This window comes from Silene latifolia, unplaced genomic scaffold (genome assembly GCF_048544455.1).
Source record: "Silene latifolia isolate original U9 population unplaced genomic scaffold, ASM4854445v1 scaffold_79, whole genome shotgun sequence".
NCBI lineage: Eukaryota > Viridiplantae > Streptophyta > Magnoliopsida > Caryophyllales > Caryophyllaceae > Silene > Silene latifolia.
Genome location: NW_027413701.1, coordinates 3,946,663 through 3,971,298, shown reverse-complemented (window position 1 = coordinate 3,971,298; position 24,636 = coordinate 3,946,663). Strand labels below are relative to the sequence as shown.

At 40.8% G+C, this 24,636-nt stretch overlaps 1 non-coding gene across 1 annotated transcript; it reads left to right on the top strand.

Moving 5' to 3' along the window:
- The first annotated feature begins 1,539 nt into the window (after nucleotides 1-1,539).
- On the top strand, nucleotides 1,540-1,646 carry LOC141640461 (small nucleolar RNA R71). The gene has a single exon (XR_012542993.1). It is a non-coding gene; the product is annotated as a small nucleolar RNA R71 (small nucleolar RNA).
- The last annotated feature ends 22,990 nt before the right edge of the window (nucleotides 1,647-24,636 follow it).

Here is a 24,636-nt window from a genome sequence, read left to right as displayed (position 1 = left end):
TTGAGGGGCATAAGACTAATGCTTGCCCCCAAATCACACAAAGCCCTCTCAATGTGCACGGTCCCAATCTTACAAGGTATGGAAAAGCTCCCCGGGTCTTCAAGCTTTTGAGGAGCCTCATTCATGAGAATTGCACTACACTCCTTGGATAAGTTCACCGTAGTTGTCGGGCTCAAGGAGTTTTTGTTTGAGATGAGCTCCTTCAAGAACTTTCCATAGCTTGGAATCTCCTTTACGGCATCAATGAAAGGCATAGTAATGTTGATACCCTTCATCATATCCATGAACTTCCCATACTTTTGTTCAAGTTTGGCTCTTGCCAACCTTTGTGGAAAGGGAACCGGTGGTACATAAGTTCTTACCACTTGTTGTTGAGGCTCTTCAACCACCTTTGTTGGTTCATCAATCACTCTTGGAGTTTCCACCACAATTTCCACAAGCTCATCTTTTCCCTCCTTTTCTTCAATCACCTTAGGAGGTTCAACCACAACTTGAGGTTCAATGACATTACCCGGTCTACTACTCTTCCTTTTCTTGACAAATTCCCGGTCCTCCAAATCTCTACCGCTCCTCAAGTGGATAGCATTCATGGTTTTCGGATTTTCCTCGGTTTTACCCGGGAATTTCCCTTGGGAGGCTTGTAGTTGGCTCATTTGAGTAGCCAATTGGGAGATTTGGTTGTCCGTCATTCGTTGAGAAGCTTGCATTTGGGTCCTAAGTTGGTTGATGGATGTGGTTGCTTCTTCTTGTTTTTGGGTGGTATGGTTGATGAATTGTGTTTGATGATTCATCATTTGTTCCATCATGAGTTCCAAGTTCGACTTTGGTTGGGTGGGTTGTTGGAATGGTTGGAAATTTTGTTGGAAAGGTTGGGTGGTTTGTTGGAATGGTTGGGTGGTTGGTGGGTTAAGTGATTGAAATTGTTGTCTAGGTTGGAAGGTTCTTCCTTGGAAACCCGGTGGACCTTGGTTGAATGTAGTGTTTTGTTTTTGAGTTTGGAAGTTTGGTTGTTGTGACTTTTGTTGGAAGGTTGGGTTTTGGACATTTTGAGAGCCATAGGAGAAGTTTGGGTGGGCTCTCATTCCGGGGTGATATTGGTTGTTGTTAAATGCTTGCTTGGCCGGACTAGACTCCCATATCCCGTTCACTTGCTCCATACAACTTCCATCTCCAACCACCAAAGGACACTCATTGGGTGGGTGTCCTTGGTCTCCACAAAGCTCACAACTATAGACTTGGTTCCTCATAGAAGAATTGCTAGGTGTTTTGCTTGAGCTCATCAAAGCAACTTGTTGCTTAAGCTCTTCTATCATCTCTTTCACTTCCACATTGTTGGCCGATTCGACCGTTGACTTCCCTTTCCTCTTGTGCCTATCATTGTTCCAATGAAAGGTACGAGAAGCCATTTCTTCAATAAGTTCTTTTGCCGTCTTGTGATCTATCTTATCCAAAGCTCCCTTCCCCGAGCCGGAATCAAGGTTCATCTTCATATCATTGTTTAACCCTTCATAGAAATTGTTGATGAGCTCATCATCTCCAATACCGTGGTGAGGACATAGCCTTTGGAGGCCCTTGTACCTCTCCCATGCTTCATAAAGGGTCTCATCTTCTTGTTGGGTGAACCCTTGGAGCTCACTCTTGATTCTTGCGGTTCGTTGGGGTGGGAAATACTTGTTGAGAAAAGCCTTAGAGACATCATCCCAAGTCCGAAGAGAGTCGGGTTCACAACTTTTAAGCCACTCCTTGGCACTTCCCCTCAAAGAGTAAGGGAAAAGCCTAAGGCGTACGGCATCTTCCGTGACTCCATTGGCCTTGAACATGTCACAACTATCCAAGAACTCGTTAAGATGCTCGTTGGGGTTTTCGGTGGCTCCCCCTCCGAATTGGTTCCCTTGGACAAGTTGTAGCAAGGTGGCTTTCACATCAAAATTGTTAGCTTGAATAGGTGGCTTGACAATACTCGGATTCACCACCTTTTTCGGAGCCAAGTTATCTCTCATAGGAACCGCGGCCATTGTTACTTCCGTTTCCGGTGTTGCAAAAGGATTTTCGAAAGTTTCAAAGACGCGGGGTTCTCCTCGTAGGTCCTCAATCACTATATTTTCTTGAGGAATTGGTGATTCAATAAGCCCTCTTCTACGAAGTGAATTTAGTCTTCTTGCAGTTGCTTCGATCTCGTGGTCAATCGGACGTATTGGATGACCTCTTCGAGTTCTCCTTCTCATGCAAAAAGTCCTACACACTCAAGAGAGGGATTAGTAACAAAGGACTTAGTCTAAACAAGAATGAAAACAATTAATATCTAGCCGAACTCCCCGGCAACGGCGCCAAAAACTTGATGGTATCAAGCTATACCTCGCAAGTGCACGATTTTATCGTTGTACACTATTAAGGGTCGATCCCACAAGGAGTTGAAAAGATTACTAATTGTTCTAATCCGATCGTTTAGCTAAGTCGAAAATAAGAGATGATGGTTTTTATACTAATGCTACCTAAAACAAAATGAAATGCAAACTTAACAAAAGCAAGGAAAATAAACAAGGACGAATGATAGGTTGTAATTCAAATGATTAAACGGCCTAAGACTCGGTTCTTCCCAAACAATTCGCAATTCCACATAGTTAAACCTCTAGGCTAATCACAAGGGTAGTTAGGTGAGGAGGTGACGGCTCTAATTCGCCTAAGACCCCCCTCTCGGGTTCGAAATAGGACACTAGCACTACCCACCAACCCCCCTCTCGGGTTCGAAGGTCGGAATCCCTAACTCAATACCCCCACTACCCCAAAAACATGCATTTTCCCGAGGTAGTCCGATATTTGCTAAGGTCATTAAGCCCCATCAATTCCCGGGTCATCCCACTCCCTCTCTCGAGGGTCGATTTCAAACGCTAATTTAGAGGTGTCCTACCCCGGTTCTCCCTTTCGGTCTCAACCGAGGTCAACAATAGGGTCAAATCTCGGGTATCCAAATCACAACCTAACCAACTCTCGTTGGTGGTCAAGGGTCGTAAGTCAACACTACCCAAGAGTCAACCCATAACCCAAGTCATTCCTCTAAACTACCCTCACCAATTTCCCCAAATAATTAGCCTTTATGAAATTCAATTAATGAAATTACTCATGTTGGGTCAAACCGAGCCCTAGTGGAAGACTACTCACTAATCATGGTCCTAATTGCAAAATAAACAATAAAGATGGAAACTTTGGTCATAAACATGGTGGGAAGATAAATCTTACTACTAAACATGCAACAATCCAACAATAATTATGAGGAAAAGTGATTTAATCTAATAACAAGGTTGATTAAACTAAAAGTCACAATCTTTTACTCAATCAACTCAAAGATTAAGTCTTTGAGGACAACTATCCAAGGATGAACAAAGGAAAGAGAAATAATGAAAAGATAAACAATGAAAAGAGCAACAATGGTGGAAACAACAACAATTAAACAAGAAAGATGCAAATTTAACATGAACAACAAACAAGAGAGAGAGACTTTGACTAAACTATCAACAAACAACAAGTTTCAACAACTTCCAACAAAAAGAAATCTAACAACAACAAACAACAATGGAAAACAATTGAAGAACAAGGGAGAAAAGAGAAAAAGGAAAGAAACAATACCAACTATTGAAAGGATGAACAATAAGGAAGAACAAGGTAAGAACAATAATAATAATCTTTGATTGATGAAGAATGATTGCCAAGTTACAAAGGATTTGAGTTTTCCTCTCTTAACCTTACAAATTTCTTCCCCAAACTAGGATTGGATCCCTAATTTTCTGGGAAATTAAGTATTTATATCAAGTACAAAGAGTTAGGTGAGAATACAAGAGAGAAACGAAATCTGCAGCCGAGGGGCATAATTATGCCCGGTCCGGGCAAAGTTTTACCCGGCCGGGTATAATTATGCCCGGTCCGGGCAAAGTTTTACCTGGCGGGTATAATTATGCCCGGTCCGGGCAAAGTTTTACCTGGCGGGTATAATTATGCCCGGTCCAGGCAAAGTTTTGCCTCTCGGCCGTAATTCCTCCTAGTTACTTCCATTCTTCAAGCGAATCACCTTCCAACTTCGTTCTTCTTATATCTTGGAGCACGGTACCTACAAAAAGGGTTCATAAGTACGGGAAAAATGCTCAAAACATGTCCTACGCGAAGAGTGAAGGGAAAGTAATCGGGTAAAGCTAATACTAACTAAATGAGTTTATAATGCTTCATTTATTATGACAAAAATGGGTCCGGGACATCAAAATATGGGGGTTAAAATGGTGTTATCAACTATACTCAAAGAATCACTCAAAAGAACACAAGGCAGAAACTTACCTAACATTACGCATCGAAGGTGACATAGACGACCACCACTTCCGTCATCCTTTCTCGGCGAATCCCGACATTCCCATGGTGGAGGTTTAGGCTAATTTCATTAAAGTGTGAAGATATGGGGTGATAGGGGAGAGAGATAGGCTAGGGTTAGAGAAGGAGGAACTGTCAAAGAAATGAGAAAATGAAATGAATCTCGCGAACTTGCGTTTATAATAACGTGTCGACAGCAGCCATACTCGGTCGAGTACAAGAGTACTCGGCCGAGTAGGCTCTACTCGGTCGAGTATGGGTGATACTCGGCCGAGTAGCCTCAGCTAGGTCGAGCAAGTAATCCTATAAACCTCATGATACAAGTCTGATACCTCACCCATTCATCCCTAAGGTCTGTTTGGTCAACATTAACGGTCAACAATGTTCTTAAATATCCTGGGTGTTACAATTAGTCCATAGATTAGGTTTAGGATGGATTTTTCGTATAAAATAGAGTATAGGGACTACGTTACTCGGCTTCTCTTCGATCTGTTCACTTTCACTCTATACTTGGTTACTGTTCGTTGAATTTTGTTCTTCCTTTACATTTCCGCTACTCGGATTCAGATTGGATTGGTATTATTATTCTCCTTTAATCTTTTAATCCTTTTTATTGCTTTAACTTCCTTCTCTCTTTTATTGTTATCATTCTTGCTTTAATTCAATTCTTGTTAAGTTTATTTACCATGTTTAATTCTCTTTATTACCTATTTGTTGTTATTGATACATCGATGACGATGAGTGGCTAATTTCCTTCTGCTAAGACTATAGGGGATCCATAATTATGAAGGGATAGTAATTGATTTATTGGGTTAATGCTGGTATAGTCTTTGTTGTTTAAATGTTGCAATTATCTGTATCTGTCTAATTGAGTCGACGCGATTAGGCATTTATATCTCAGTGATCCTTGACCTGGACCGAAAGGTTGGAAAAGGCGAGACTAGTAGCGAACAATAGGGTATTGTAGTGAGGGCGAAAGCTAAGCTATTTACGCTTTAGGGCGAATTGAGACCGAAAGGAGATATTCACTGCTCCTTAGACCGTATTTGCATTGACCTGAGACCTAGATTACTTGACTGAATGATTATGGTGAACCATTTGTCTTAGCTGTTTCTCTTTGTCTGCTTAATTCCTTTCTCTTATTTTATCTTCCCTATTCTTATTAGTTTAGAATATCACATTTAAACCCCCCCCCCCCTCCAATTTGGTTACCTTGACGAACTTAGATTTAGCTGACAATTTCCTACCTCTTTGTGGATTCGACCCGACTTCCCTAGCTATATTAGTTAGAGCCAGTTGGTTATTTTTGACAGTGCACGCGACGACGTGTCAAATTTTGGCGCCGTTCTTGGGGAGGTGGCGCAATTTTGTTGCTTTAATTAAGTTTGTCTCTCGTCTCAAGGAATTTATTCCTTGAGGCTGATCTCATTTCTGCAAAGTTTTGTTTAGTTTTGTTTAGTTTTGCAGGTTAGTCGTTGCTTTGAAAGTCTATTTGCCAGGATGCCTACGATTACTGAGCATATAGAGCCATGTGGTAGATGTGGCACGGAAGGGCATGACCCTATTGGATGCATGGAAAGTGTAGAGCGCGTCCTTGCTTACCAGAAATACAAGAAGGGAGTTCCTTTCTCTCAGTTGTATGAAGAAATAAAGAATGTCTCTACCCCTTCCACGCCAACGCCGCAACCGGTTCCTCCTTCTGCAAATGAAGAAATTGCCGAATTAAAATCCCTTGTGATGAGCATATCACAACAGTTTGAAGAAAAGTGCAATAGGAAAGAAACGGTTATATCGGAATTGAGAGAACAAGTCGCGCAGTTAACACTCGCGAAAGAAGAAGCCGAGCTTCTACCGACGTGCAATCCAGTTAGTGCAACAAATTTCCAAGTTGGCCTTACTTATGAAGGGCCAAAAGTACCAGAGGACGAGGCTTTGATAGCTGAAGATGCCTCGGAGGATGATATAGACGAGTTTTTGCAAGAAATACTTTCTGCGTGTAATCAAGACACTCGATCGAGTGATTTATCTACTCGATCGAGTGAATCAATTCATCCCATCACTCGATCGAGTGAAAATACTGGTCGGTCGAGTAGTGCAGAAATTGAAGATGGTCGATCGAGTGATATTCTTACTCGATCGACTGAATCTGCTGGAGAAATCACTCGATCGAGTGATAAAGATGGTCGATCGAGTATATTGCAATGTGAAACCACTCGATCGAGTGGTAATTCTGCTCGATCGAGTACCAGAAGTGGCGGAGATCCTATTTTACTATCCAATCCCGCTACCGTGTCACCTTCCCCTGCTGTGGAGGTGTCACGCATTGATAAAGGTAAGGAGAAAGTTGCGGGTCCACTCATTGCTACCAGAGTGCCCTTCCCAGGTCGTCTGAAGGACGCAAAGATAGAGCGACAATACGGTAAGTTTGTGGATGTCGTGAAGAATCTCCAGGTAACTGTCCCTTTCTCCGAACTTGTTACTCAGGTACCTACTTACGCTAAGTTTATGAAAGATATTATGACGCGTAAGAGAAATTTAAGTGAATTTGAGACGATTTCATTTATGGAAGAGTCTAGTAATTTACTTTTGAATAAGGCTCCTCCAAAAATGAAAGACCCGGGCAGCTTTTCTATTACCTGTATTATAGGCAACTTGGTCATTGATCAGGCTCTTTGTGACTTAGGAGCCAGTGTTAGCGTCATGCCTCTTCCTGTCTGCAAGAAACTGAACATGAGTCATTTTAAAGTGACTAACATTACCCTACAGATGGCTGATAGATCTGTTAGGAAGTCCTTAGGTGTCTTAGAGGACGTGCCTGTGAAAATAGGCAAGCTCTTTATCCCAGTTGATTTCATTGTTTTAGACCTAAATTATCTTAGGAAGACCATTCCTTTGTACAGCTGGGGCCGTTATTGATGTCAAACAAGGGCGTTTGACTCTTGCAGTAGGGGATGACGCGATCACCTTCAGTCTGTCTAGCACTTTGGCTCGGCCAATGATAGAGGATACTTGCTATTCGGTTGACATTATTGACGAGTCTATCTATGACTTCTGGTCGGGTTCTTTTATGAAGGACCCACTAGAAGCTCTTATGCTTTTTGATGAGTGTGCATATAACCCAGACGACGATGACGCTGCGTTGGATTTGCTTGTTGATGATTTAGATGATCATGAGGGAGAACAAGTGGAACAAATGATTAGCACTCTTTGCTTCATTGAGGTAAAGGTACCGGAACGTAAGCCTCTCCCTTCTCATCTTAAATATGTTTTCTTAGATGATACTGAGCAATTTCCAGTCATTGTTAGTGCTAAGCTTGATAACAATCAGTTGACTTCTTTGTTAGCTGTACTTAAGAAAAACAGGAAAGCAATGGGTTACTCACTGGACGATATCAAGGGGATTAGTCCCGATGTTTGTATGCACAGGATAGAGCTGGAGGAAGATCACAAACCCTGCAGGCAGGGTCAGCGTCGGCTGAACTAGAAGATGCAGGATGTTGTGATGGCTGAGGTAATGAAGCTGCTGGATGCAGGTATTATTTATTCTGTTGGTAATTCTAAATGGGTGAGTCCAGTACAGGTGGTCCCGAAGAAAGGAGGGACAACTGTTGTTAAGAATGAATTAATACCTACTCGAGTAATGACTGGGTGGCGGATGTGCATAGATTACAGACAGCTCAATGCCGCCACCAAGAAGAATCACTTTTCTCTTCCTTTTATTGATCAAATGGTAGAAAGGTTAGCTTCTCATTAATTTTTCTGCTATTTAGACGGGTATTCAGGGTTCTTTCAGATCCCTATCCACCCAGACGATCAAGCTAAGACTAGATTTACTTGTCCTCAGGGCGTTTTTGCTTATCACAGGATGCCTTTTGGTTTGTGTAATGCCCCTGCCACCTTTCAAACGTGTATGATGGAGATATTTTCAGAGTATATTGAGTCTATTATGGAAGTTTTTATGGACGATTTCAGTGTATATGGAAGTGATTTTTCTAACTGTCTGTCTAACATTGAGAAAGTGTTGCAGCGCTGTATTGAGGTTAACCTTGTGCTGAACTGGGAGAAGTGCCACTTTATGGTCAACGAGGAAGTTGTTTTAGGGCACTTAGTTTCTGATAGGGGAATAGAGGTTGATAAAGCAAAGGTGGAAGTGATTCAAAGAATTACCACCTCCTGTTAATGTTAAGGGGGTGAGGAGTTTCCTTGGTCACGCTGGCTTTTATCGCCGGTTTATCAAGGACTTCTCAAAAATTGCTAAACCACTTACACAAAACTGCTACTTAAGGATGCCCCTTTTGTGTTTATCGATGATTGTCTTTCTCGCTTTTAACAGTTTAAAGCATGCTTTAGTCTCTGCGCCGATCATACAGCCTCCCGACTGGGACTTGCCGTTTGAGATTATGTGTGATGCGAGTGACTATGCACTAGGAGCGGTGCTAGGCCAAAGGAAAGACAAAGCTTTGAATGCTATCTACTATGCGAGCCGAACTCTGGATGAGGCTCAAGTGAAGTACACTACCACGAGAAAGAGCCGCTAGTGTAGTTTATGCCTTAGAGAAGTTTCGTACTTATTTAGTTGGGTCGGTTCTGTTTTTACTGACCATGCAGCTTTGAGGCATCTCCTTGCTAAGAAGGAGGCTAAACCACGGCTATTAATATGGATACTCCTCCTTCAGGAGTTTGATTTGCAGATTAAGGACAAGAAAGGAGCTGAGAACGTCGTAGCTGACCACTTGTCGCGACTGATGCGACAAGAAGGGGAAGATTCTCTACCTATTGATGATTCTTTTCTTGACGATACTTTAATTGCTGTTATATCGTCTATTGTTAACCAAGAACCTTGGTATGCGGATATAGCTAACCGTTGTCGATGTGGCAAGTCACGCCCGACCTTTCTCATCGCCAGAGGAAGCGTTTTACGTACAACGCTAAAAAGGTATTCCGGATGATCCTTACTTGTTTAAGGAATGTGCAGACGATCTCTACAGATGGTGTATTCCGCAGTGGGAGACCAAAGTACTCTTGGAGGGCTGTCACTCCTCTTCATATGGTGGTCACCACGGTCCATCGTGCACCGTGGCTAAGGTACTTCAGTCTTGTTTTTACTGGCCTTCTTTGTTTGCTGACGCTAAGTCTTTTGTTTCAGCTTGTGATGCTTGCCAACGATCAGGGAACATTTCAAAGAGACATAAGATGCCACAAAACGGCATCTTAGAGGTTGAGGTTTTCGATGTCTGGGGCATTGATTTCCAAGGACCGTTCCCATCCAAGAAAGGTAACGGGTATATCTTAGTGGTCAGACTATGTGTCAAAATGGGTTGAGGCAATTGCCTCACCCCATTGTGATGCTAAGACCGTGATAAAGATGTTTAAAAAGATCATATTCCCCCGATTTGGTGTCCCTAGGGTCGTCATTAGTGATGGGGAATGCATTTTAAAGAAAAGAAACTCACTTCTATTCTCGTCAAAGTTGGTGTCCAACACCGGCGTGGTTTGGGGTATCATCCCCAAACTAGTGGTCAAGTTGAGGTCTCTAATCGCGAGTTGAAAGAGATCTTGTCTAAGGTAGTTTCTAAATCACGGAAGGACTGAGTCTTAAGCTAGATGACACATTATGGGCCTCTGAATCGCCTTTAAGACACCAATTGGTGCAACACCTTATAGGCTAGTTTATGGAAAATCGTGTCACTTACCTGTTGAATTGGAATGTAAGGCTTGGTGGGCAATTCGTGAGCTTAACTATGATCCTAAGTTGTGTGGTCAGAATCGTCTTTTGTAGCTAGATGAGTTGGAAGAGTTTAGGCTTAATGCCTATGATAGCTCGCGCATTTACAAAGAAAAGACGAAGATATGGCATGACAAGAGGATTCTACCTCGTGAGTTTCATGTTGGGCAAAAGGTGCTGGCTTTCAATGCCCGATTGAGATTATTCCCTGGCAAGCTGAAGTCCAGGTGGAGTGGTCCTTATACGGCGACGGCTGTTACCAAATTTGGATCCGTGGAGCTCGAAGATTCCGAAGGTCATAGGTTCAAGGTGAATGGCCAATATGTAAAGCATTACCACGAGGCGAATGAAACAGACAATCGTGTTGAAGTCTTGTATTTCGACACGCTTGACGCGCCAGTTATTTGATGCCAGAAAGGTCGTGCGGGACCTCTTAAACCAGCGCTCTCACGGGAGGCGGCCGGACTTTTTATTGTACTTTTGTTGAACTATTTATTTTTCTTTAGCTTTATGTTGAACTTTAGAAGTGTTTTTACGAACTCTTTATCTTTGTCTTTGCTTCAAATGCGTGTTTTGCGACTTCACTCGATCGAGTAGTTTTTCTACTCGATCGAGCGCTTTTTGAGGTAATTGTCGATCGATCGAGTGGTATTTTGCTCGATCGACCAAAGCGAAAGATGCATCTACTCGATCGATCGTTTTCTACTCGATCGAGTCCTTCCATTTGCCGGTTTACTCGATCGAGTGTTACAAGTTGCTTGATCGAGCGCTTTTTCTTCCAAATGGTAATTTGTTTTACGTCTATAGCTATTGCTTGACTTTCTTTGACCTCCCATGTTCATGGTCGGTTTGGGGAGGTCCCTCTATATGACGTTTTGTAAGTTTTCCGACTCCACTTCTCCTTTTCTTTTCAGTTGCATTTCTTTCCCTATTTTTGGTACAATGAGGGCATTGTACGGTTTGGTTTGGGGAGGTATGCATCCATATCTATGTCTGTCTGCATGTTTTCTTGCATTTTCGCTTGCACGTTTAATTATTTTCACATGCATTGTTGTTTTAATTAATTCAAAAAAGTCATAAAATTCAAAAAAATTTCACGTTTAATTTGAGTCGGAACGTTTGAACATTGACGCTGCTTTGAACCCTTACTTGAGCCTTGCATATTCTTGACATTTAGTGGCGTGATTATGTGCATAATCTACGAGTTTTTGTTTCCTTCTTATCTGAACGAATAGACTTGATTCATTATGTCGGCAAGCTACATTACATTCTGAGGTTAGAGCTTTATAAACTGGTGACATTCATGACCGGTTTCATTTAGGATGTGAGTAGTACTCTCTTTAAGGCATGTAATATCAATTTGCGTAAGCATGAGTCTAGTCTTCTTAATACCTGTATGCATTCGGTCTGTGGATGGTGACACATGTTAGGAGAGGCAGTTCCCTTTATTTCATTCTACCCATGAGCCTCACATAGCCAAATTGCCTTTTCGTCCTATTAACTACTTTCTATAATACTTCCTACCCTAGCCGAGCTAGTGACGAGTAGTTGTTGGAATGCTTTATTGCAGTATGGTTATTTTATCTGATTTCAGAAGATGGTGAAAGAATTGAAGGGAATGTAAGAAGAGAATTGTTGAAAAAAAAAATGATGAAAAAAAAACGAAATAAGAAAAGAAGAAAAAGAAAGAAAAAAATCTTGTGTGAAGAAAAATGAGAATTGTATAATGATGTTTACTCCCATGCCTTACTTATATCTTACGGGGAGTTGACGAGTTCTTGGTGTTTTGTGAGTTTAGTGCACGGTTTTTGCACCGTTTCATCTTGTTATATTGAGTACGAAGTTGGGATGCAGTTTATGTTTGGATCCGTTGTTGCTAGCTTGGCTATTAACTCCACATATCCAAATTCATCTTAGCCCCTTCTTACCCATTACCTCACTTACCCAAATGTAAGTCCTCGGCATGTGTCTTGGTCACTAGTATGGTTGGAATGCATATGTACGGTTGTAGAGACTTTATTCATGTTAACTGCATGCATGCTCTTATAGGTCGAGTTAGGTGAGTGTCTTACTTCTTTCTATCCTTCACATATATACTCACCCTGTGCTTAATTTTGAGTGACGAGCGACCCGTGAGAGTCCGATATCTTTTGAGTCTTGCAAGGTCGACGGTTCAGTAAGTTTGAAACATTGATTTAACTCGTTTGCACTTCTCTTTTGCCACTCTGTCAGCTGTTGCATTAAATAGGTTTTAGTGGGTGATTTGTAGCTGATGCGTTGGTCTCGTTCCATTGTTTATTCTTAGTTGCATTCATATTTGCTTGGGGATAAGCAAAGGTTTAGTTTGGAGAGATTTGATGCGTGTCTTTTATATAAGGTTTTTACCTCATTTTTACACGCATTTCTGTACTTTTTATGTAGCATCTAGCTATAAATACCCCCGAATATCCTACTTTGGTTCGTTTTATGTAATTTGTAGGAATTGACCAAAGAGGAGCTAAACCGAGCCTTAATCCGTCCCATTTGCATGCATTTATGAAGAATGAGGAGCCGGAGTTTGGAAATCTAACACTTGGAAGACGCGTGAGCTGGATTCGGGAAGTGTTTCAAGGTCTAACGTGCTTAAACAACTCGATCGAGTAGATTTTATGCTCGGTCGAATGCTCTATATACCTAAGGATGCTCGATCGACCACTTTCGAGTATACACAAGAGGAGACAAAGCAAGAAGTGCTCGATCGAGTAGTTTATTTCTATTCGATCGAGTGGCTTGGTGTTAGTTTGGCTCGATCGAGTAGTTTATTTCTACTCGATCGAGTGGTTTGTCCTGCTTTAGTTATTTTCCGCCTAATTAATTTATGGGCTTTTGTAATTAGTCCATAGATTAGGTTTAGGATGGATTTTTCGTATAAGATAGAGTATAGGGACTACGTTACTCGGCTTCTCTTCGATCTGTTCACTTTCACTCTATACTTGGTTACTGTTCGTTGAATTTTGTTCTTCCTTTACATTTCCGCTACTCGGATTCAGATTGGATTGGTATTATTATTCTCCTTTAATCTTTTAATCCTTTTTATTGCTTTAACTTCCTTCTCTTTTTTATTGTTATCATTCTTGCTTTAATTCAATTCTTGCTAAGTTTATTTACCATGTTTAATTCTCTTTATTACCTATTTGTTGTTATTGATACATCGATGACGATGAGTGGCTAATTTCCTTCTGCTAAGACTATAGGGGATCCATAATTATGAAGGGATAGTAATTGATTTATTGGGTTAATCTTTGGTATAGTCTTTGTTGTTTAAATGTCGCAATTATCTCAGATCCGTCTAATTGAGTCGACGCGATTAGGCATTTATATCTCAGTGATCCTTGACCTGGACCGAAAGGTTGGAAAAGGCGAGACTAGTAGCGAACAATAGGGTATTGTAGTGAGGGCGAAAGCTAAGCTATTTACGCTTTAGGGCGAATTGAGACCGAAAGGAGATATTCACTGCTCCTTAGACCGTATTTGCATTGACCTGAGACCTAGATTACTTGACTGAATGATTATGGTGAACCGTTTGTCTTAGCTGTTTCTCTTTGTCTACTTAATTCCTTTCTCTTATTTTCTGTTCCCTATTCTTATTAGTTTAGAATATCACATTTAACCCCCCCCCCCCCCCCCCCAATTTGGTTACCTTGACGAACTTAGATTTAGCTGACAATTTCCTACCTCTCTGTGGATTCGACCCGACTTCCCTAGCTATATTAGTTAGAGCCAGTTGGTTATTTTTGACAGGTACGCGACAGACGTGTCACTCATCGATGACGCGATTCTAGAGGTGATGCCCGAGCCAAAGAAGGAGGAGAACGCGGCGGTCAGGGAGGAGAGGCCCATGTTGGGGAGAGGACCCCGTAGAGTGAGAGAGATGACGGCTGAGACCAGACCACGGCCGGTAGCACCACCACAGCAGCACCCTTTCCCGTGCTACCCTTACCTCGACACCCCGGAGATGTGATCGAGCTACCTAGCAGAGAGAGTGTCATCTACCTTGACACTCCGAAACATGCATGAGATGGCGTACTCCCAGGGAATTGGGACCGAGGGACCGCATCCGGTTTGGTGGAGTGGTGTTGGGGACTATAGTGGGGTTTTCCACTCTTACGGAGTAGATCAGTCAGCTTGGGGGACGCCTCAGTCCTTTCCCTATGGTGGTTTGACCCCATGGCACGTAGGTCCGGGGGATGGAGCGGGAGTTGATGCAGGTATTGGGCCATCGGGAGCGGGGACTTAATTCGGGAGGTGATGGTGGTGGTGATGAGGTGATGGTTGAGCAGCAGCAGCAGCAGCAGGAGTGATGCTCCTAGTTTCTATCTTTGTTTATGGTCGTTGGTATTAGATGTTGGTAATGTTGTTAGATATTGGTAGTTGTTTTCGTCGAAACTTTGATCATGGACTTGTATCGTTGGCCATAAGGCCGGATTTGCTAGTTAACATTGTTGCAGGATTGATTTTGGGGGTCGGGAGGTCATCCCGACATAAGTTATGTGACGGTTATGTATATACATGGGTTTATGACAGGTTTTCCAAAGGCATTTGACATGTAGGTACTCGACAGAGTACCCCATACTCGGTCGAGTAGCTACGGTATGTACTGATGCATTCGATCTCTGGGCTACTCGATCGAGTAGCCAAGACACTCGATCGAGTAGCAGGGCACTCGATCGAGTACCACTACATACTCGATCGAGTAGCACTTTATTCTGAACTTTTCCAAAATTAAAATTGTCCAATTGTTATATAATTACATGTGTGATGTTTAGCATGGTTAGTGATGCTTAGTAACACCTTTGAACCGTTAATTTCATATGTTAGACGTTGCGCTTGGGTTTTATATGCATATTTGTCACAAGTAGTGAAGTGGTGATGGTTTCTTGTTGTTTTAAATATTACATCCGCCATATTACTATCTATTCATCGGAGTACATCTTTTCATACAATTGTGCATACGATATTAACATGCTTTATCGACGACGGCTAGTTATTCCGGTGGTTTGTGTATGATTTCTAATTTAACGAGTATATGCTTAGTGAGTAATGTCCATAATAAATAATATGGTTCTAATTTATGTTACGATGCAAGTAATAGGTAATATGTGTGGTAATATTGGTAGTGAACTTCGGGGACGAAGTTCCTTTTTAGAGGGAAAGAGTAATGTCGCAAAATAAAAAGGCTGATTTTGAAATGTATGTTGTTGTTCGTTTATAATACTTTGTTGTTTAATTACAAAATTTTCTAGTACCTTGGTCACTTTGCTTGTATGAAGTTGTAATTGGTTACCTTGGTTTGTTGAGTAATTTATGCGTTGAAGTGAATATGATAGTATGTTTTAAAGGTCAGTCATGAAGTGATAGATGTGGTGCCATGTGTAGTAATAGAATCGCGTTGTTGAGTAACATAGTGGTATAGTTGTGCAGCATGAAGTCGATATGAGATATGTTTCGGGTGGATAGTTGTTACCAGTAGGGGGGGTAATCTCATATATGATGGGTGATCGTTGTTTGTGCCGGTTCGTATTGCGAGGTTGATGCTTTATATATGATAGTTGTAAGAGTCGATATGAATAAAGCGTTAGATAATGATGCAGGGAAGTAGGTGATTTGTGTCGGAAGAATAGTGATGTCGTGTCTTTCCGTGTCTTGTGCGTTGAGTTAGGTGAGTTGAACATCGGGGACGAAGTTCTTTTTAAGGGGGGAAGACTGTAATACCCGCCCTTTTAGGGACCCTTTGACCAGCATTGACTGACCTTGGGAGCGGGAATAGTTCTTCGAAGTGCGTGTCAAGGCTATCTTGGGTTACGAGTTATGAGTGGTACTCGATAGAGTAGACGCTACTCGATCGAGTAGCGTAGTCACTCGATCGAGTATGGGGTCACTCGATCGAGTATGTGGGGTACTCGATCGAGTATCGGGTTTTCAGCGAGGGTTTTTAATCGCGTTTTGTTAAATCCACAAATCATTTACGCCTCATTCCTTCTATCCTTTGGTCGCCCCTTTCCCTTCCCTTCACCACAAAACCTCCATGGAAGCCTTTTGAAGGTCCTTGTGCCTTAGGAGAGCATAACTTGAGTCGGGTAGCGGCCTTTTGCTGGGTTTCTCCTTGTAGGTATGTTGTCATCATCATCCGTATCCTTGTCTTTACAATTAGGGTTTGCTTGATAGTAATAGATGATTGTGTTGTGGTTATAGGCTTTGCTTGATTGCTGGATATGTCGTATGTTGGCGTGGATTGGTTGCAGTTGCTTAAAGGTAGGTTCGCCTACTCAGTTTCTGTAGATGGTCTTGTGTGTCGATTGTTGTGTCGTTGTTGATTGATTCAGACGGTTGTTGATGTTGTGTTGTGATTGCTGATGTTTATCTCTGGTTCTCGAGATGCGTTCTCGGCTGAGTGGAGTCAGTTGCGGGAGTGGCTTCACGCCTTAGTTTCGCCCTTCGTGGAACCCGCCACGGAAGGGGATGTGCACATTAATGGGACAGGGTTATCGCTCGGTATGATGAGCGGGGATTTGGTGGGTACGGCTGCGGTCCCCCATGGCGTAGTCCAAAGGTGGACAGTCGGTGATGGAGATTGGTTGGAGTGGGTGTGTTTGTGCGTGTGACTGATTGTGTTGGAATGTATTGTTAGATGTTGTTGGCTTTGTTGTGTCTTATATCAGTACTGACCTTGTGTGGTTGTCTTGTTGTTTATGTGTCTGTCGTGATCCCTTATGGTGAGTATTCTGTCTTAGCAGGTGTTGATATCGTGGATAGCTGGAGTCCGGGCAGGGATGAGTCCTCACGAGATTTGATAGTTATAGCGAGTAGTCCTTGAGTTGTATCGCTTGTATCATCAGTTGGTTTTAAATCACTTGTAATATAACATAATAGTTCTTTTATCGACGTTTGATTATTACTGTCCTCGGGCAACCGAGATGGTAATGGCCTTATATGCTAAGGAAGGCCTAGTTAAGGCTCCTCTGAATATGGGGGTGTTACAATGTAACCATAAAATGATCACATATGCAAGAATTTGCGGGCTCTTGAAACTTGCAAGTGTTTTGGACTTTTGAGATATGATGATTTAATGCGAGTTTGGATCGGATATATTTAAAAGTTGAATATTTTAGATAAGAAATGGCTCAAGCATTTTTTAAAATTTGTATATTAAGTTTATAATCATCTTATATGGACTAATTAGGTGAAATTATGGTGAATTTAAGGTAGAGTTAGTAGGGACGCTGGCGCTGACCTTTTAATAAAGGAAAATTTCTAATTTTGATTTTTTTCTCATATACCATACTCAAATAATTGTTCACTTCCTTTGAAAATTTCCGCCCCTAATAAAAAAAGATTATGACTCTGTAATGGATGGATGGTAATCAATAAGATAGTTAATGAGTTTTTTAAGAAAGAGCACAAAGAATCTTATTTGGAAATAAATATTAATGTAGCTAAAGCATGAATAAGTTCTTATTCGGAAGTGATTATTAATATAATTGTCTATTTTTATGGTTACTTTATGGAGGATTCAAAGTTTTAGACTTTTTCATTGTTCTTCCAATGTGGCTTAATATGGGCAAAAAGGAGAAATCAACTTTCTTTTTGAATATGTTTTTTTTTGTTATAGTTGCGGCATGCAAGGAGTGAGAATATTGAAAAGTTGATTGCTATGAGAAAACGAATTATAAGCTTTTATTTTACTTTAGCTTAGTTTATTAAGTTCAGTTTAGTTCAAAGGCTCAATTAAGTACTGGGGTTAAGGAATGTCGTGTTTTTGTTTGGTCTGGTTGCATGTAAGGCGGTGGTCCTATGAGGTGTCGTTTGGGGAAACAAGTGTCTTTGGAATGTCTTTGATCCGCCTAGTGTTTTTGTTGTTGGTTCATCAACCTTTGCTTTTGTTGCATGCATGTGTGTCATTCGTGATTTTGAGTCAGTTGCGGTTCGAGTCTTTGGGTCCTTGGAGCTTCGGTTGCTTCGTTGGTGTTTTGGGGAATCTTTTGCTGATTCATTTATTTCTTTGGATTGGTGAAGTTGGGTGTTTTGATTTTAATTTGGATTGTGTGTGTTTGAGTTGGCTTGAGTTGGGTCTTCGGTGTGGTTGGTTGATTTGGAGGTAGTGGTTTATTTTTATCGATGTCATCACCAGTTAATTTCCTGTCTTGTTTTTATGTTCTAATAATCTACTTCTATAGGAGTCTTTATTGTAGTTTTAGGGCACTTTCGAGGTTCTTGGCTGAGAGATTGGTTGGGGTGACCTCTATAATCCTTCTTTTCAGTTTATTTGGTTTTCTGGGTTGTTGGTCTTTGGACTGTTGGGGTCGATCACCACGGTGTAGGAGATTCTTCTCTGGTGAAGACAAGCTTGTTCGGCTCGGTCTTCCTCTTTTCTTTCTACGCTTTTGTGGCGTAAGTGCATCTGGTCCATCTCGTTGGCCTCTGGGAATTGTTAGTAAAGCTGTTGATGTGGACGATGTTGCTCGTGTTCAACCTATTCTTCATCATCGTGCCCTCGTTACTCCAGTTTGCTTTGTTGTAATTTTAATGTTTATGTAATCTTTAAATTTGGCTTCATAGCACTAGTTTCACAAGTCGGGCTTCTAGTGCAACTTAGTCGATTAGCTTGTTCTGTAACTTTTGAGGTACTATAATCACCCTTTTTCTATTTGTCAAAAAAAAAAATCAAGTATTGGGTCAGTTTAAAGACATTGAAAAAGGGGCCTATAAGAAAGCTTATTCACCAAGGTTTGAAGTTTCTCTAATACTCGAATGTCATGCAGTGGGGGCATCGGGTGGACTTTGGGTGGGATGGCGGAAGGAATCCCGAATGTCGATGGTTAAGGCTTGTAATCATTTCATTATCCTTATGGTTCAAAAATATAATGGATTAGTATGGTATCTTGTGCTTTTTTATGGTGCCCCAAGTGTAAACTTGCGTGCATCCGTGTTACATGAGGTTAAGGAATGGATTGGATCATGCAAGGCTCCATTCCTTATGGTGGGGGACTTTAATCAGGTTGAGTACCGATGTGACAAACTAAGTTTGAGTCAGAGGCCCATAGGAGGGGCGGATGAATTTAGTCTATGGAAAATTCGCAATGAACTCTTGGATATCCCCTTTAAGGGACCATGTTTTACGTGGTGTAATAATCGCAAGGGGGAACAGAGGGTTTATAAAAGAATCGATAAAGCATTTGGATCGAAGGATTGGTTCACGGTCTTCCCAAATACGGGAATTAAACATTACCCTATCCAAATCTCGGACCATGCACCCATAGAAGTGGACTTGAATCTTGCAACCATGTCTGGGAATAGACCCTATAAACTTGATGCGTGGGTTTTGGATCATGAAGAATGTGTGGAAAAAATTCGGGTTGACTGGAAAAGAAGCGATAAGGGATCTCCGGCGTATCAAGTAAATAGGAAACTGTTGGGGTTGGTGTCCTTAACAGTTAGTGCAAGGACTTATAAATCTCTAAAAGGATCAAAGGGCATACTTTGGTATTATTATCAGTTGGTCCACGTTTATCAATAACGGTTGGCTTGCTAGATAAGTTTGACGTTATTGTCATACAGATGGCGGTGATCAACTGGTCCCTAAAAGTCACACCTATAAGATACGTTTGAGAGATGTGACGGTATGAAAATACAGTCATGTAGATGCCAAAATTAACTAACCAGTTAGTCTGAGTTATTTGACTAATAACAAGTCAAAATGTGATGTTGAGATATTCTATTTAATACGGATTAAATAATAATGGCTAAGACGAATTAAGCGGTTAATTCGTAAAATTGAATATAAACGTTTTATATTTAATTAAATGTATATTGAATATAATTATACGATATTGTCTTTGTCGGACATGTATTAATAATTCAACTAACCCGTCTTATTAGTTGATGCTTTAATAACCGATAACCGATGACGATTTATAATTAAACCGTGTCATATACATTAGCGCATTTCGGGTCGTACCTCGAGTTTAAGTGAAGAGGAAATTAAAAAGCCCACGAGCTCTCCTCTCACTCGGTTTGGCCGAGCCCTTCATAGACAAAAGGAGAGCTTCTCCTCTTGTTTAACCTAATTGTCATTTGCAAAATTAAACTAGGGTTTTGTGAGACACTTTTTCTCTCAAAACCTAGATCTCTCATCTAAGGAAAAACTCACAAAATTAATCCTCTCAATATTGCAAGGCAATTAGAGGATTCGATCTAGCACAAGGGCATTTCTCGGACTATCTTGGGTGCATCATTTAGGAGGAGGTCTACTTTGATCTCTCATTGCCTTATTGCACTAGGACCGAAGGTTATTCCTTGATCTTTGTCGTTTCATTATGTTTTTAGTTTTATGACCATAATCATATGTAAAATTTGCGTTATAGTCCTAATTTTATAGGGTAGTATACGGATATTACCCCACAAGTGGTATCAGAGCGAGGCCACGTATATTTTTATATATGATTTTCATCAAACGACTTTTGAATCGACAAATTTTTGGTTAAAAATCACCTCGGCACATTTTTTTTTTTTGTTCTCGGCATTTTTTTTTTATATTGCTGCGTTTTTTTGTTTTGTGCCTTGGGAACCGTGTCATGTTTACACGGTATTGGTTGTTGTTCGTCTTGTTTTCATTTTGATCTTTGCATATTGTTTTGTAATCGATATTCATCGCAATGTGTTAAAGATCTATCAAAATGATTGCATAACATTTCGTGCGGCACCAAATTTTTTTTGTCACGGCATTTTTTTTGAAAACCGTGTGGCTTTTCTGTTTTTTACGGCCTGTTTTCAATTATTTTTTTGCCTTGATTAGCGTGCCTCATGGTTACTGCTAGTTCAGACGATCTTTTGTTTTGTTTTGTTTCCGATTTGTTCTTTGCGAATTGTTGTTTTAAACGATAATTACAACATTATGTGAAGATCATGTCAATTGTAATTTTGTTTTAATCAGGATTAGATTAAATTGCAATTGAGTTTTTACAAATCGTTTTGTTGTTTGATCACTTGTTTGATCTCGTTTTAAGCCGATAATTTTTTTTTTGGCCTTAAGAGGCTCTCGGCATTTCTGCCGATTTTAAAAAAAAAAAAAAAAAATTTTTGGGTACTGGTACTGTTCACGTACAGCAGTACAGAAAAAAAAAAAAAAAAAATTTCCTGTTTTTTTTTTTCGGCCCTTCTTGTTGCATAAAACGGTTTTTATGCTCTCGCTTGATAGTGAAACGGTTCACCCACATAAAATAAAGTTACTTTAAAACGATTTATTGTAACGGATTATCTCGGATTAAAATTAACTTGACTAAAGCGGTTGTGTCATGTAATTTTAATTATCTTTGGTGGTTTGGATAAAAATTTAACATAATTACGGAATTATGTCACGAATAAATTTATATTTTAGTTGATGCATTTTTATTTATCGTTCTTATTTATTTTGAATGCTTTTAATTACGTATTTATTTATTTTTGCAAACGGTTGTAACTTAGTGTGGCCTTAGTAGAACGTGTTACCGTAATGATGGAACACGGTCTTGGTTGTATTTTGAGATCTCGTATCTCCATTTTTATTTCTTTTAATTACAGTTTTTATTTAGAATGTAAATAGGTTTATATTTTTAAATTTTAAATTGTAATTTTTGAGAAGACCAAAGATGGAGACCGGATGCTCACTCCCGCTACATGGATCAAGATGGAACATCAAGACAAGCTTCTCGGGTCCAACGGTGGATTCCAAAGTTGTTTTATGTTTTATTTTACTAGGATAGGCCACACTAGGAATTTATTTTTTACGTATTGCATTCATTTATTTATTTTTCGTAACGATAATATGCATCATATTCCGCCTAAAAACCAAACCACCTAATTATTGCATGAAAACTGACACATATAGAGGTCACGAGTTAGTTTTCATTGACATTCTCATGTCACACGAATTTTAAGCCATCACCCAAATTAATTCATTCACGCAGACGCTAGTTATTCGTTCACTTAATATGAATTATAATTTAGTTGATGGGATCTTCCTCGTATAAACAAAAATTGAGAACGGTCTTTATAGGTCAAACTCCAATGAGTCCCTTCTTCGTCGGTAGGCATAATATGACCCCTTCTACGTCGGGTAAGTTGGAACCGATTGACCTATTTTATCTCAACACTATGGTCACTCGTACGATCCTGTGACTATGGTGGACTATAGATAGGATTTACGGAAATCTATCGACCAAGAGTTCTTCCGGAAGAATTAGCTAAACAGTTGGCTTATCAATTTACAGAAATTGAGTCTTGGGATCACTTGTATCATTCTTGAGGGAGATCAATAATGCAAGTGCATTGAGTCTACACGTTAAAATGATTTTTAAATAGACTTAAATCACCTCGATGAGTTGCTTATTTCGTTTTGTTTTCTTTCTTTTTCGGTGTAGATCACGAACTTTTAAACTCGCTAATAACAAATGGTCGGTTCTACGATAACCCAATGCCAAGTGCCACATTGGACCGTGAGTCCCGGCTTCGGATCTTCATGAATCGATGAATCGATCTACTCGATCAAGAATGATGGATCCAACTTCGGAGACTGGGAGGCGGCATTACGGAATGCTGTCGCTGCTGATGGGAAGCTCAAATATCTATTAGAGCCCCTCCCGGCAAACCCAGGTCCCACGGCTAGAGTCAAAATCACCAAGTTTAATGATTTACGTATGGAAGCGGGTGCGATTAAAAACGTGCTCATTTTTGCAATGGAATCCAATTTGCAGAAACGCTTCATAGCCCATGGTGCAAACAAAATTTTCACCACGCTCACTAAGGAATTCTCGAAAGCACCGAGAATCGTGACCTATGAGCATACCACTCGCTTCTTTGATGCGAGACTCCAGAAGGGCCAACCGGTTAGCCCACACATTCTCAGCATGATTGAGAATGTCGAGAAGCTGGAGACCTTTGATTGTAACATCAGCGAGAACATTGTTATCGACCGCATGCTTCATTCACTCCACGATGGTTTTTCGCAATTTAGAGCGAATTACTATATGAATGATTTGAAGAAAACCCCACATGAATCGCACTCCTTCTCGTACATGCACCGAGAGAAGGACATGAAGTTCAGTGGGAGCTTGAAACAGGATGTTCTCGTTGTGTCAAACAAGGGGAAAGGTAAGGGCAAAGCTCAGGCAAACCTAGCAGTAGGTAAACCGAAGTTCAAGAAGTCGGGTTCAGGTAAGAGTGGGCCTGGTGAGTCGAGCACCTCATCAGGCACGACAAAGAGCAAGAATGAAAACATGGAGTGCCATCATTGCCACAAGACTGGGCATTGGAGGCGTACATGTCCTGTTTATCATGAGGACTTAAAGGTAGGTCGTGTTAAACCTGTTGGTATGTCTTCTTCTTCTTCTACTTTTATTCATATGATTGAGATTAACCACGCAAGTTACGGAACTTGGGTACTTGATACTGGTTGTGGTTCTCATCTGTGTAATCATGTGCAGGGGCTCCGAAACATCGAACCCCTCGTAAAGGGTGAGGTGGACCTGCGTGTTGGGAATGGAGCAAGAGTGGCTGCCATCTCAAAGGGGACATATGTGATCCAGCTTCCTAGCGGATTTGAGTTGTCATTATATGACTGCTATTATGTACCCAGTCTTTCCAAAAACATTATTTCTGTTTCTGCACTTGACAAACTTGGTTTTTCATTTGTAATAGAGAATAATACTTGCATTTTCTCATTACACGATATGATTTATGGCAAGGCAGTCTCCATGAATGGAATTTATGTTTTAGATCAGACGACCGAAATATTACACGTAATGAATAAAAAGTTAAAGGTTGGTGACAAAGATCAAACGTATCTATGGCACTGCCGTATGGGACACATTAATGAGAAACGCGTAAAACAGCTCATTAAAAATGGAGCTATCTCGGCCTTTGATTTTCAATCATTTGGCACGTGTGAATCATGTCTCATCGGTAAGATGACTCGGATTTCCTTCAAAGGTGTTGGAATGCGCGTTGCTGACCTATTAGGACTCATACACACGGATGTATGTGGTCCTATGTCAATCACCGCACGAGAAGGCTATAGGTATTTCATCACTTTCACGGACGATTTAAGTAGATATGGCTATGTCTACTTAATGAAGCACAAAAGTGAATCCTTTGAGAAATTCAAGGAATACCAATAGGGTACAACCTATTAGGTAGAAAGATTAAAACACTACGTTCAGATCGTGGTGGCGAGTATCTTTCTCACGAGTTTGATCAACACCTAAAGGACTGTGGGATTGCCCTACAGTTAACTCCACCTGGAACACCTCAATTGAATGGTGTGTCCAAACGGAGAAATCAAACTTTACTTGATATGGTTCGATCCATGATGAGTCACACCGTGTTGCCTGACTCATTATGGGGTTATGCTCTTACTTGTCAGTGCTCTAATACTTAACCGAAGTCCGTCTAAAGTCATTGACAAGACTCCATATGAACTATGGAAGGGAACGGTCCCTAACTTGTCCTTTATACGGGTTTGGGGCTGCGAGGCTTATGTCAAGTGG